Source organism: Fukomys damarensis, unplaced genomic scaffold (genome assembly GCF_012274545.1).
Source record: "Fukomys damarensis isolate Sample0158 unplaced genomic scaffold, DMR_v1.0_HiC HiC_scaffold_1, whole genome shotgun sequence".
Classification (NCBI taxonomy): Eukaryota; Metazoa; Chordata; class Mammalia; order Rodentia; family Bathyergidae; genus Fukomys; species Fukomys damarensis.
The window spans coordinates 25,824,677-25,840,740 of NW_022900913.1; the positions used below are offsets into that span (position 1 = coordinate 25,824,677).

At 36.5% G+C, this 16,064-nt stretch overlaps 1 long non-coding RNA gene across 3 annotated transcripts in view; it reads right to left on the minus strand.

Annotated features, from left to right (window-relative positions):
* LOC104850676 overlaps positions 1–16,064 on the minus strand; it is a 392,307-nt gene that overhangs the window by 336,439 nt on the left and 39,804 nt on the right. The window contains exon 3 of one of the 3 annotated variants that reach the window (XR_004515226.1): positions 7,234–8,345. The exons of the other annotated variants lie outside the window; for them this stretch is intronic. This is a non-coding gene — a long non-coding RNA (uncharacterized LOC104850676). Of the gene's footprint in view, positions 1–7,233; positions 8,346–16,064 lie in introns of those variants that run through there. 3 annotated transcript variants of the gene reach the window in all.

Below are 16,064 nucleotides of genomic sequence, written 5' to 3' on the forward strand. Positions count from 1 at the left end.
CAGAGAAAAATGTCTATATGGAGAAATCTAAATGTCTTAATCTTCTCCCATTCTAAAAGGTAACTGAGTTATGTATACTAATATGGTAGCCAGATTTGCTAAAGAAAATTAAGAAATCCATCTGCAAATGAATGTAAATCCCTCCTTGAGAAAACCCTGAAAACATGCCCCCATCATCACTTTAGTACCGATTAGTCAAGGGAATGTTAGTGAATGTGTGACTGGTGTAGTCATGTGAAACAAGCCCTTTGAGGACTGTACTAAAGAAAAAAGGCTTGGACATTTATGGAAATGTTTTGCTCAGTTTGGTAATAAATGCCTGTAATACTGAAGTGTTGCCAGCATAACTTTCCTCATACAATGGCTACGTGAACACTTTCTTAACTAAATTACAAACTGGCACTAGGGAAGAGCTATAACCATGAAATGAATGCTTCATAATATGCTTCCAGAAAGAGTGCTACAAGACTGTTTCCAGATTTGATTGCTATGACTCATAAATTCCAAAGACCTCATGCGTCTCCATATCACAATGCAGTTAGACTTCATAGGTCCCTGTGGAGAGGTAGATAATCAATTCCTTGCAAACCTTAGGTGCAAAGCCATCAGTTTGGACGCAATTAGAACTAAATACAAGTTGGTACCTGAGCAGAAAAATGGGAAAGACATGGGTGTAAGCCAGTCATCCACATGCAGAAATGTGTCTTTCTAGTGCCTGAAGCAGAGCACTGAAAATGAGACAATCATACATTTTTACTTTTCACATTTTAACCTAACACAGATTTTTTTAAAGCCAACTGTTTCCAACAGACTTTACTGTATAACAATTCTTTTGGTGAAGGCCAATGAAAAAAATGGGCCAATAAAAAGCAGAGATTTCAGTGCTTATAAATGTCATTGTTTCAAAAGCTTGTTTTCCTCCACAGAGTTTTAGGTGATACTTCTTTGACATTTTCTGTGGTTAATGGAAAGAGAAAGTTAAAAGAATTATCTAAGTCTCATATTCTAGGTAATTGACAAAAAGAACTAAAAAGTCTCCAATTGCAAGGAAAGACATGTGCAACCGAGTTGACTCATGGTTCCAAATGTCTGAAATGTGTACAAGCAAGAAGAGCAACTGTTCAAAAATGAGCTGCTCAGCTGGCTGCTGCAATATGATGGGCACACAACCAGCGAGAGCCCCAGAGCTTATCAGAAAACTTGATTGTAGAACTTTGTGGGTGAAGAAAATAAATGAATTTTAATAAATTCTTTTAACTCAGCTATATTCTTCTTGAGAGTGTAACCATACACCTGTAATTTCAGCACTCAGAAAGGTAAGGCAAGAGGATCACTGTGAGTTCAAGGCCAGCCTTGGCTACATAGTGAGTTCAAGGATAGCCTGGACAACATAGCGAGATCCTGTATTACAAACATCATTGATACTCTTGACTTGACAGTGGAACCTAAAGTAACTCAGGAGGAACAGTGAAAGGGAACTGAGACTTGCAAGCTGAAAGTCATTACTAAACACCATTAGCTTTAGTTAGTGAAGCAAAAGCCAAAGAAAGAATTAGTAATATAATAGCCCAATGTTTTAGGTGCCTGTTCTATGCCACTACTCTGAAAAGTTCTTTGTGCGCATAAACTGGATTAATTCAGTCATCTTCACAGCATTACTATTATCATACTTTCACACTCAGAAATAATAAATAACTAAATTGCCAACTCAGGTCAGTATTACTTCCATTATGGATTGTTTAGTAGTCAGTAAAAAAGAGTTTCAAAAATTCATTGTTTATAAAAAACATTTTTCAAAGACCAATTATCAGCCTCAAAATCTCCAAATAACATCCAAATAGCATCCTAATTGCACAAAACAGTAGCCAATTATATAAGAATAAAAATAAGAGACAATTAGAATTTATTCTATTAACAGATTATATTCAATAGGAACCTTTCATAAAGATAGGAACCTTATCCTACAGGCCATGCTATTGTTGGACAGTTCTCCTCATTTCAGTTTTCCACACTGAATTGAAATTCTGCTCTTGTGAACTTATTTCCATTTGTGGTTGTCATTCTACCCTCTTTGCAAAGGACTCAACTGAATGCCTCTTCCACATTCTTAGAGGCAGCTAGAGTTTCACCTCTGTGTCTTCTCTGACTTAGGTGAAACAGACATAGTTTCTCAACCATTTCACATATTACAGCTTTCCTGACCCTTAACAATTCTGTTCATTTTCATCTGGACTCATTGCATACTACAAACCTCTCTCTCTCTTCTAGTACAATACCAAATCTGAATAGGTACTTGTACAGTGATATAACTAGCAGGAAGTATAGCAGGGCTATTACAGACTATTGCCTTTTTTGCTATGATGGTAGTGTTACACACTGAAATCAATTAGCTTAGCTCCTTTGGCTGCCTTATAATACTGTCAGCCCAATTATATTGAGCCCTCAGACTCTTTTGCACTCATCCTCTTCCTAGCTAAGTAAATTTGAGTCCCTAAATATAAGACTTTGTGTTTATATCAATGGAATTCTATTTCCCTAAATTTGATTAATTCCTAAACTGACAATCAGTTTGTGTTACTTCCTAGCCAGAGATTCAGATGCAAGACCCTAAAGAGGTCTTTTGTTTTTTGTTTTCTCTTCTTCAATTTTCACCAGCAATGTTACAGATGATGGCTGCTTTGTCAACCTAGATACCAGAACAGAAACAATAGTTTGGTGCTGTAAAGTCCTCTGGTCATCCATGGTAGATATACAGTGAGAATAAGTACTTTGCTGTTTTAAACCTTTTGGATTTTGGTATGGTTCCTTAGTACAGTCAGGCCCAGGCAGGTGAATAAAAGGCGTTGTTTTGGACATAGAGTTGGTTTTTTGGGCACAAGATAAAAGTTTGGGCACTCCTTCTCTCTGAGATAATGTGAAAGACAAAAGATACTTTTTCCTCTATTCAATGTTATTGGGAAAGAGCTCTTTGAAACTGTTATTGTATCTATAAAATTTGCACTACTTCCACTGTGTGGCAGATACAGAAACACACAGACACACACAGACACAGACACACAGACACACAGACACACACACACGCACACACACACCATTCTTAAGTTCTTTTTCCCTTTCAACGACAGAATTCTAGGGCTGGGGATTTAGCTCAGTGGTTCCACCACCTGCCACACAATCGCAAGGACCCAAGTTTGATCCCTGGTACCAAAAACAAAACAAAACAAAACAAAAAACAAGAATTCTACTAAGGATGCTGGCTTTAAATGGCTTTACAGTCCAAGGATTTCTTCACTCCTGGATTGGTACAGTAACTACCAAGACAGATGCATGCAATTCTTGTCTAAAGAGCACATTACAGCATCATACAGACATCCAGATATTCAGTTTAATTGCATGTGTCATGTTCTTTTGTTCTCAAAATATCATCAACACACAAAAGAATCCTGTGTTGTGTTCTCTAGTGGGTGGCTAGAGTGGAATTATATTATTGGAAAAGGGAGGGAAACGTTCAAATAAAAATTATGATGGAATTTCTAATATGTGGCAGGAGGAATGTGACCTTTAACCAAATTACTAGTCCAGGAAGATACTGGAATACTAATTTAATAACTCTATCGGAAACTGCAAATTGAACTACTTGAACTCACACTAATCAATGCCTTACCCAAGTAATGATTATATGAAATAGTATTCCTTTAATCACCGCTTATTGTCTTCTTATAATTTTATGTGCATATTTATTGTTTCCTTAAGGAGATAATTTAAAAGAAAAAAATTTAGATTTTATTTATACAAATTACATCGCCTAGCAACACTCAGTCTATATAGAATATTCAATAAATATATTTTTATATATTAATCAAGGTATTTTTACATCACCAATTAATTTATTATATAATTAACTGAATGGATAATCAAATCCACATTAAAGAGAAAGTTTGCATTTAGATATCAAAAAATTTCAACACAAAATCCATAAAGGTAGCATTATTACTTTTTTTGTAACCCTTTCAAAGTACAGAAGACCCTCAAGCTACAACTAGCCAGACATATAAACTTGTGCTAATCAGGTTAATGGAAGATTCATCTACCTCTTGTTATCTGTAGCAAGAACCTAGTTAAATATCCAGATCTTAGCTGTACCGACTTACAACCAACTTGAGTTTTAACCAGCACTCAGGAACTGACTGAGTATATAAGTCAAGGATCTACTATAGCTATAAATGCTCCTTGTATTTTTTCTATTGGCTATTATTTAGTTCATAGGCCCCTTATAAGATGATCCATAATTGTTACATATTTAATTGCATGCTAAAATTTCCCTTATTAGCAACAATGAAAGTTATGATATACTTAAATTCTATCTATCTATCTATCTATCTATCTATCTATCTATCTATCTATCTCTCCAAAGAATATTCAGAAGTATTTCCATTCATCCTTGGGTTCTCACCATATGGTATCTGGCATCTCATACATGTATAATAATTGACTAAAAACAACAGAAATGTTTCTTTTCATATCCCAAGTAACATCAATGCCACAATTTTCATCTTCCCAAATATCTAACTAGAATTCATTTTAAGAAGTGTCAGATGCTTGCTGACATTTTGATCTTGAATTTCTCATCCTACATAACTGTGAGAAATAAATTTCTATTTTTAATAATTTATTCAGCCTGTGAATTTTTGTTACAGCAACACAAATGGAATGAGACCGAAGGTATTTTATGTAAAACCTTGCTCAAAGTGGAAATAAGCAAAATATGTGTTAACTAGAAGACAGCACATTTTAAAGACCATATGATACAAGAAGACTGCAAGGAGAATTTTAAGCTTAAATCCTTGGTTTAACAATGAGATCTTTCACCAGTACGCAAAACTATTTGTGGAGAGCAAGGAGGTGGTCACTTCTTGCCCTTCTTGAAAGGCAATCACAGTTCCCATAGACTCCCTTTACAACTTTAGCCTACATTTATTATAAGGTATTTTGAAAAATATGTAATAATAAATTATATATTAGTAAGGCTAGGAGGCAGATGTGTATATGTTTTTACCTAGCATAAGGCTCAGAATCATTGCAAAGAATCTGACAATCTATATGCACAAAATGCACTATCTTTAAAATACATAAATAACATCTCCATATAGGTACCACTATTTTCAATGTATATACAGATACCACTAGGTTAATATAAATTAATCTAAACACGTGGACTTAATGTAGATGTCTCTTTACTATATACACATAGCATATATATTATAATTATTAATATATATATATTCCAATACAGCCAATATTATGTAAGGATCTATAAATACAGTGGACCCTTGATTTACAAACTCAATTTGTTTGGGAGGGCTGGTTGTAACTCAAGTTGGTCAATTGAAGGCTGAGGCTCCTCTACACAGCCTTCAAAGTCTCTCTTCTATATAGAGGCAGATGTCGATGTCCTTAGATAGACATAGGCCCAGCATTTCTCAATTAACCCCACACAGGAAAGGATGTTGTAATGTTCTTTCCAGAACTCTTTAAAAGTTAAATCTATATTTGAGACCATCTGGAAACACAAACAGCTAGCATTCTGGTCATTACTCAAGACTTTATTCTTAAGTTAAAACTAAAATTCTTCCCAGGTGTGGTGGTGCATGCCTGTAATCCCAGCACTGGCGAGGCTGAGGCAGGAGGATCACTGTAAATTCGAGACCAGCCTGGGCTACACAGTGAGTTACAGGTCAGTCTCAACTACATAGTGAGACCTTGACTCAAAAAACAAAAACAAACAAACAAAAAACTAAAATTCGGGTCATAAAGCAAGTTGTTCATATGTCAGGTCAATTGTAATTCAAGGGTTCACTGTACTTTATACTGAAAATGTGTTTGTTTTCTTTCTTTTTTTTTGAGACAGACTTTTATTAAGTTGCTAGGTTGTCCAGGCTGGACTCCAACTTTCTCACCACTAACCCAAAACATTTTTATTAGTATATGCTTATGACATGGAGTAAATACATTCATCATGAGAGAATTTATATGTATACATATCACATCTTGACCTTTCTTACTCTTCCTACCCTCTTCCCTAATTCCCATATCTCTTCCCATCCTTTCAAAGAACCAACCCTTTGATTCATTGATCCTTTGTATGTTTGTATCAATTCCATTAATTTTCACCCTGATCTTATAATTTATTTTCTTCCATTAGTTTTAGATTTGGATTGTTTTTGTTTTCTTGGGACTGCAGATTCATCATTACACTGTTCATTTGGGCTACCCACCTTCTATGTATTACCACCCACACCAGGGTGGGGCTCTCTTAATCCCAGGCTTCCTTGGATTAATATCTCGCTTGGTTTATAGGGGATGAGTGCCTGGATTTTGGGGTACTATGAATCCACTCTCAAGGAATAAATTCTCTACATTGCTACATTGCTACATTCTATAACATGGTGCTCTGGGACTCTCTTTCCAAAGCAAAGACTCTCTCACCTTTGCAATTTTGAGGTTGAAAAGGGTGCAGTCATGCTGGTTCTTCTGATGTCTTCAAGCGATCTTTTCTCCATCCTGCTCCTTTTCTGAAACCAAGTTATCTTCAGGCATCTTTGTAGGCCATGACATTATTGAAGCTTCTTTTCTGGCCAACTCAAAATGTTTTAAATCATCCTGGTGGGGTCATTGCTCTTGATTCTTAACATAGATCTGTCTAAAAGCTCCCAACAGTAGTGATGCCATTGCCTCAACATTAGACTGTCTTGAAATTTCTTCTGCAAGGTTAATTAGTGCACTACCCTTTAGCTCAGTCTCAAGCAAGTTTCTGGATATGAGCAAAATGCAGACAAACTTTCTGCCAAAGCATAACACACATGGTATTGAGTCCAGCAGCAAAAGCAGTCTTTCCCAACAGAAACTTCCTGTGCCTGGAAGAAGAAACATTTCTGTCAGCATTCTAGCCTTCTGGACTCCAACTAAAATCTGCCACCAAGTGCAGCTTAAAACATTCCAGGGCTGCTTCTTCATCTGGCATCTCCAAAGCTTTGCAAATTCTTCCTGCAAACTAGCTCTAAAGGCTCCTAAAGTACATGGTCAGTTATAGTCACAGCAGCAACCACACTCCTGGTACCAAAATCTGTCTTAGTTACTTTTCTTGCTGAGACAAAATACCTGGCACCCAAAGTAAAAGGAGGAAAGGTTTATTTTGGCTTACAGTTTGTAGAGGTTTCATCTGGCTGGCTCCAAGACAGGGTGGTATGGTAGAGGAACACTGCACTGGAGAAATAGTTCATGGCAAAGCAGCAAACTAGTAACAGGTTCTTTCTACCCCTTTGTGTTAGACCAAATGAGAATAACTTGCATGGAGACAGAAAATCCAGAGGACTAGGAGAACCTTATTCACACATTTGGACCCCAATCTCAAAGGGAGTGGAGCCCCAAATCACAAAAAAGCAGGGCTTCTATAGGGCTCAACAAGCATGTAACCTTGGGCTTGTTATAAGCATGTAACCTTGGGCTGGGCTTCTCGTCTTGTCTGCAGGTGGTGTTTGTACATTTGGCCGGTCTATTTCAGACAAGTCTCTGCAATTGACCTTGAAGCTGTTTGACCTCATCTACAGAATGTGAGCAAGCGAGGTTACAGAAGCAGAACATGCGGTTAACAGCCTGGGGTAGGGGTCACACAGCAGATGTGTATTCAGCTCAATATGGAGCCACTTTTTTCTTTTACTTTGTATTCCATCTAGGCTAACTTTCGTGTGGGTGGTGCCACTCACACTCAGGTTGGGACACTCTTAATCCCAGCATCACATTCTTAATTCCAACATGATATAGCCTAATCCAGTCACTTTTGTCACTCCCCACCTATGAGCAAATGAGGCTCTGGGAAAATGTCTAGATAAAGCCACAACAGGGTCTATTCATTTCATATATGCATTCAAAGTTATAAATTTCTTAGAACTGCTTTCATTGTGTCCCTTAGGCTTTGCTATGTTATACTTCTACTGTCATTTGATTTTAAGAATGCTTTCATTTCTACCCTGATTTTTCTGTGACCCGTTGATTATTCAATGATGTCTTACTTAATCTCCATGTGTTTCCAGTTTCTGTGGTTTCTTTTGCTATTGATTCTTGTTTCATTCCACAATAATCTGACAGTATGCAGGGGATTATTTCAATTCTTTCCAATTTATTTAAGCATCAAGTTTGAATTTTCAGTTCTCTTGCCTCAGTCTCCCAGGGTGCTGGGATTACAGGCGTGTATCACCACATCTGGTTTTGGAGAGATGTCTCCATCCTCTAGATTCTTTGCTCCAAGAAAAATTCTTCAACTTGGAATTTGGTGAGTCATCATAATCCTGTGATACAAAAATGCACTTGTAAAGAAGCAAAATAAATTTTTGAAATCATTAGTATGGAAAGATTCTTCATAAGAGATGACTAGACTTTTCAACCTTAAAACCTCTGGTCCAGGATTTATCCCTTCTTTGAGGAAATTAGGCAAAGAATAATAAATAATTATTGCACAATAATTCCATTAATTGAGAGGTCAAAGAATGAGAGCTTGATATGAGTTTCCCCATTATGGCATTTTCATCAAATTAACAATCCAATTTTTCACTTTTCTAGGCCATTGGCTATATAACTTTGTTTTTATTTTAATTTATTTTTTATTTTTTAACTTCTATTAATTTAATTAGTACATTGAACGTATAAAATATAATGATGTTCATTGTTGGAAATTTGTACCTTTGTATAAGCAATCTTGGTTCTTATTTTTTCCCCATTCCCCTGCCCTCCCTTCAAGACCTCCCTCCCTCCCAACCTACAAAGACACAGTTTCCATTATTTTTCATTTTCTCATATTGATTTCATTCCTTTCCACTACCCCTCCCATTTCCCTTTCCTCTTTGTCCCTTTTCTTCCAATTTCACATTATCTATTATACATTTTATTCCTTATTTACAATTTCAGTTTCTCACACTAAACTATTCAGTATTTACACATATGTGTCCTATTTTTATCACTTAACAGTATTGCCTAAATATGCATCCATTTAGCTATAAATGTCTCTGGTTTATCATTTCTATGGCTGAGTAGTATTCCATTTTATTTAAAAACCACATTTTCTTTATCCAGTCTCCAGTTGATGGGCAATTAGGCTGCTTCCAAGTTTTTGCTATTACAAATTGTGCTGCTATGAACATGGGTGAATATTTATTACTATAGTATGATTCTTTTAATTCTTTAGGGAAAATACCCAGCAGGGGAATAGCTGGGTTAAATGGGACTTCCAATCCTATTTCTTTGAGGTGTCTCCATACTTCTTTCCACAGTGGTTCTACCAGTCTACACTCACACCAGCACTGGAGCTGGGTTCCTCTTTCCTCACAGTCCTGCCAGCATTTGTTATTGGTTGATTTCATAATAGGAGCCATTCTTTCTGGGGTGAGGTGGAATCTCAGCCTTGTTTTCATTTGCATTTCTCAAATAACCAATGATGTGGAACATTTTTTCATGTTTATTTCCTATATCTACTTCATTGAGAAATGTCTGTTCATTTCAGAAGCCCATTTTTGGATTGGGTTTTTTAATTTGGAAGGTCTGATTTTTTAAGTTCTTTATATATTCTACATAGTAGATCTTTGGCTAAGGAAGAGCTGCTGAAAATTTGTTTCCCATATTGTGGGCTGTCTCTTCACATTGTTGGTCATTTCTCTTGCTGTGCAGAAGCTTCTTAATAAGAAGATATCCCGCTTGTTGATTGTTCATGCCAACTCATGGAAAACTGAGGTTTTGTTCATACAATCTTTTCCTACACCAATGTCTTCAAGAGTTTTATCTAACTTCTCTCCAGCTGATTTAGTGTTTATATTTTAATATTTAGATCTTTAATCCACTTGGATTTTAGTTTAGTGCATGGTGAGAGATATAGGTCTAATTTTAATCTGTGGCAAGTTGAAACCCAGTTTTTTGAGAACCATTTATTAAAGAGGTTATTTTTCCTCCAGTGAGGGTGTTTGGCTCCTTTGTTGAAGATGAGGGAGCTGAGTGTTTCTGGACTTGTTTCTGCATCTTCTAATCTGTTCCACTGGTGCTCAGGTCTGTTTCTTTGCCAGTGACATGCTGCTTTTATCATAGTAGCTTGGTACTATACTTTCAGGTTGGGGATTGTGGAACACCCCTAACTTCTCTTTATTGCTTAGAACTGGTTTTACTATTCTAGGTCTCTTCTTGTTCCAAATGAATTTTTAGATTGTTTTCTCAGTCTGAGAAGTATGCTACTGGGATTTCAATTGGGATTGCATTGAATCTATATAGCGGTTTTAGAAATATGGACATTTTCACTATGCTGATTCTTACCCAGGAACAAGGGATTTCTTTCCATTTTCTGATATCCTCATCAATCTCTTTTTGCAGAGTGCTGTAGTTTTCAGGGTAGAGGTCTCTGATTTCTTTCATTAGGATGATGCCTAGGTATTTCAATTTTCTGGATGCTATTGTGAAAGGAATTGATTGCCCCATTTCTTTCTCAGTGAATCTGTTTTTCATGTGCAGAAAACCTATTGATTTTTGTGTGTTGACCTTGTATCCTGCTACTGTATTGAATTTGGCTGTTAAGTCCAGAAGACATTTTGTGGAATTCTTGGGGTTTTCTTTTAGAGAGAGAGAAAGAGGGAGAGAGAGAGAGAAAGCGAGAGAGAGAGAGAGTATGTCATCTGCAAATAATGACAATTTGACTTCTTCATTTCACATCTTTATTCCTTTTATTTCTTTCTCTTGTCTAATTGCTGTGTCTAATGTTTCCAGAACTATATTGAACAGGAGTGGTGAAAGTGGACATTCTTGTCTTTTTCCTGATTTTAGCATGATTTCAGTTTTTGACCATTTAGTATGACTGCTGGTTTTTCATAGATGGCTTTTTATCAGATTGAGGTAGAGACCATCTATTCCAATTTCCTGTAGGGTTTTTATGATGAATGCATTTGGATTTTGTTGAGTGTTTTTTCTGCATCTATTGAGATGATCGTATAGTGTACTAAATTTATTGATTTGCCTATGTTGAACCATCCCTGCATCCTTGGGATGAATCCCACTTGGTCAGGATGTATGATCTTGATGATCTTCTGCATTCTATTTGCCAGTATATTTAAGATTTTTGCATCTATGTTCATTAGTGAGATTGACCTATAGTTCTCTTTTTTGGTTGGGTCTTTCTCTGCTTTGGAGATCAAGGTGATGCTTGCTTCCAGGAATGAGTTTGTGAGTATTGCTTTTCTTTCAATTTCACTGGAGTTTAAACAGTAGTGGTAGTAATTCCTCTCTAAATGTCCTATAGAATTCAGCAGTGAAGCCATCAGGGCCTGGGCTTTTCTTAGTTGGCAGGTTTTTAATTACATTTTCAAATCCATTGATTGATATTGGGTCATTTAGAATTCTTGGATCATCTTTGTTCAACTTTGGTAGTTCATGTGAATCTAGGAATCTGCTCATGTCTGCTGTATTTTCCATCTTATTGGCATATAGGTTCTCAAAGTAGGTATCGATGATCCTCTGGATTTCTGCTGGGTCCATGTAATTTCACCCTTTTCATTCCTAATTGCACGGATTTGGGCCTTTTCTTTCTTTTTTTGGATAAGTTTGGCTAAGGATTTGTCAATTTTGTTTATTTTCACCCTTTTCATTCCTAATTGCACGGATTTGGGCCTTTTCTTTCTTTTTTTGGATAAGTTTGGAATTTGTCAATTTTGTTTATCTTTTCAAAGCACAACCTCTTGGCTTCATTGATTTTTGTATCATTCTCTTAGTCTCCATTGCATTGATTTCTGCTCTGATCACTACAACTTCCTCTGTTGTATGAGATTTGAGTTTTCTTGCTCTTCTTTTTCTAGAAGCTTGAGGTTCAGCATCAGGTTGTTTAATTGAGCTTGTTCTGTTTTCCTAATAGGTATATTCAGTGCTATGAATTTCACTATTAAGACTGCTTTCATTGTGTCCCATATATTCCAATATGTTGTATTGTCATTGACATTTAATTGTAGGAACTGTCTGATTTCTTCTTTAATATGCTCTGTGACCCATTGGTCATTTGGTAGTGTGTTAAATTTCTACATGTTTTTGAAATTCTTGTGGTTTCGTTTAGTAATGATCTCCAATTTCATTGCATTATGGTCTGATAATATATAGGGGATCACTTCCATGTTTTTGCACTTAGACATGTTCTATGAATGAGTATGTGATCTGTTTTGGAGAATGACCAATGTGCAGCTGAGAAGAATGTGTATTCTGAGTTTGTGTGGTGGAACACTGTAAACATCTGTTAAATTCATTTGTTCAAGAGTTTGATTGAGTTCTAGTATTTTGTTGTTTATTTTCTGTCTACTTGATCTATCTATTTGTGACAGTGGGATATTGAGGTCCCCCATTACTATTGTGTTATTACTTATTGGATTTTTCATGTCCAATTAGTATTTGTTTTATATAGTTTATATAGTTTTATATAGCACACTCATGTTTGAATATATATTTATGATTGTCATTTCTTCCTCTTGGACTATTCCCTTTAAAAGGATGTAGTGTCCTTCTCTGTCTCTCTTAATCAGTGTTGGTTTGAAATCCATCTGATCTGCCAAGAGGATAGCTAGCTACTCCTGCTTTTTGCCAGGTTCCTGTCATTTGAAATATTGTATTCCACCCTTTAGCTATCAGTTTATGAGTTTCTTTTTTAATTAAATGTGTTTCTTTTAGAGAGCATATTGTTGGATCTTGTGTCTTGACCCATTCTGCCAATCTATTTATTTTGATTTGTCAATTGAGACCATTAACTCTGATGGCTATAACTGATCTGTGTTGACTTTTCCTTGTCATGACTTTTTCTTTTTATTGGATTCTCCTCCTTTGCATTTAATTTCTTCTCAGTCCCTGTGGATTCCTTCTGCTGGGCTTCCTGGGGTTGTTATTCTCATTGTAATTTCCTAGGGTATTGTTTAAAATGTTTTGGAGTGCTGGTTTGGTATTCATGAAATTCCTCAGGTGCTTTTTGTCATGAAAATATCTTACTTCTCCATCAGTTTTGAAAGATAGTTTTGTAGGGTACAGAAATCTGTGTTGGAGGCTCTTTTCCTTTAGGTCTTGAAATATATCACTCCAAGCTCTCCCTACCTTCAGGGTTTGTGTTGAGAAGTCTGCCATGATCCTGATAAGTTTTCCTTTGTGTGTGGTTTGTTTATTTTCTCTGACTGCTTGTAGAATTTTGTTCTTCTGTTGGGTTTCTGGAATCTTAACTATTATATGCCTATGTGTAGATTTTTTTTTATCATGGCTAGTTTGAGTCCTCTATGCCTCACTTATCTGTATGTCAAATTGTTTCCCCCTACTTGGGAGGTTTTCTGGCATTGCTTACGTGAACAGATTTTTATGTCATCAGCACTCCTGTTTCTTCATTGACTCCAATCAGTCTTATATTATTCTTCTTTGTACCATCTAGCAGCTGTTGGCTTGATTTCTCATGGTCTCTTACTATTTTTAAGAAATTTTTCTTTTCCTGTTCACTAATTGCAAGCCTATCTTCAATATCTGAAATTCTATCTTTGCATTGGTTCATTCTGTGTAAACTTTCATTTGAGTTTTTAATCTCCTGAAAATCTGTTTGTATCTGTTTTATGGATTCCATTTGTTTCCTATGTTGGGTTTCCATCATGTTCCTCAGCTCCTCTAATTTTTTTTACCTGTGTCCACTCTAGATTTATTAATTATATCTTGCACTATGGGCACGATCTTTGATGTTATTTGAGAAATTTGTGACTTCATTTTTTCCATATCCTCTTTTCTTGCCAGTTCAGAGAGTCCAGGTGGTTGAGTAAGAGATTCCATCTCATTTCCTTTTGGGGATGCCTTAGGTGATCTGGAAGTCTAATTTTGGGATTTCTTTCTGTGTCTTCTCATTTGAACAGATTGCAGCCTGTTGTGCCTTTATTGAGATAATATTTTGCTCACCAAATGGTCTTCAATTTGCACCAAGGCACCTTTTCTCTGCTGCTCAACAGTAAACCAATTTCTGGCTTCAAACCACTAATGCTATGGGGAGGGCCTCTGACTGAAGCTTTTGTGCCTCTGTAGCTCTTTCCTGGATGGGCCTAGGCTGGGTGGACTTGCCCAAGCCTCTGGGGCTGGGGTGGATCACTGGCTGGGATGTACCTGCAGCTGCACCACACCACTGTTCCCAAGTATCTGTGCACACTCACCAATGAGTATAATTGTTATATAATTATATATAATTGTTATATAATTGTTATGCTCACACTGATATGCTTTGCCCAGGAGGATTCTAGACATGTCATAAGAATGGCTATGTTTACTGCTTTTGTCCTCTACTATACCACAAGATGTGCAGGAGGATGAGGAAATGGAGTGGAGAAAAACTCCCATTCATTCTAGCCAATGAGCAACCAAATTCCAGATGTGTGAGTAACCTCAGATGAGGTAAGCAGAGCCACCTAGCCATCTCAGAACTAGTCACAAAAGTGAGACCAGCTGAAAGAAACTGAGCCTAGATTAGAGTACCTGACTCTCACAGAGTCATGTGCAAAACAAGTGTTGAGGTTCTGTGATTACTTATTACATAGGGCCATTGTGAAATTAGATTACCAGTTCTGAAAGTTTCAATTATATAGACAATATAATAATGATATCTACGTATAGAGTTAGTGTGAGCAATAACTGAGATACTATGCATGAAGTTCTTAACATTGTGTCTGGCATATAGCCACACTCCAAAAGCATTTAGCAGTGTATGAAGAACAAGAAAGTAATCATATTAAAGTGGAACAGAGAGAAAGGAGGAGAAGAGAAGAGAGAGGAAAGGGGGGAAAAGAGAAGGGGAAGGAAGGGAAAGAAAAGAAAGACAAGGGAAGAATAAATTACTGCTACTCCCATGACTTCAAGGGGTGTTACTATTTGCTATTGAATAGCAAAAGTCAGCTAACATTGAATTTACACATTGAAATAAAAATTTGCTATGGATTCTCAGATCACAAAAGAAAAATAAGGTATTGCAAGGCAAGATAATTTGTTTTGCATATCTTCAGCTGCATCTCTAAAATGTCTTCTTCCATGATGACGCCTCTTATTGTTCCTCCCTACCTGTGTATAGAAATAGCACTCTTTTCTCTATCACTTGGCATAGTCTTCAAATCTATATCATATTCCAGACTCACAGAGGCAGACTTAAAAAGGAGCAGGTGTTTTCCTCTTAAGAGCTGCCTCCTCAAAAGTCAGAAGAACTGATGACCTGCCAGAAGAGTGGAGGCCTCCATAATTGATGTACTCACAGACATATTTCCTTCAGAGAGTATCTGGTTACCTAATCATAATGTAGTGATCATAATAAAACAATCATGCCAGAACATGATACAATAGTACAATATGTACAAACAGGCAAGGGGCATTGCAGAGATGAGCAGACATACAAAAGAGAAAAAACTGGTTATATGGGCCTTTTCCTGTCTTCCACCTGCTTTGCCCAATCTCTGTTCTACCCACTACTTCTGATGTTTAAATACCAACTTATATTTTAAACCTTTCCTCTTTTTTTCATTTCATTTTTCTGAGGCTTTCTTCAATCATTAACCCAGTTCAAATTCCTGTAGGCATTTGTTGTTATGAAAAATCACTTCTAAAAGGGGGGATACCTGGGTGTGCTGGCTCACACCTGTAAAACCTTTTGCTTGGGAGGCTGAGATAGGAGGATGGCTAGGTCTACAAAGTGAGTTTGAGGACATCCTGAACTATATGTCAAGAATCTGTTTTTTAAAAAGACAGACAGACAGACAGACAGACACACACACACACACACACACACACACACACACACATATATATATATATACATATATATATTGCAGAGTTATAGCTCAGTAGTAGAATGAATATTTACCAATAATCAGGCTTGGATTCAATCCCCAGAATAAAAGGAGGATATTGAAGCTATCCCATTTATAAGCAGTAGAAAACTAGGGAAGTCATGTAACCTATGTGAGTCTCAGTTTCCTCATTTGAAAACAGAGCAAGTATTAGCA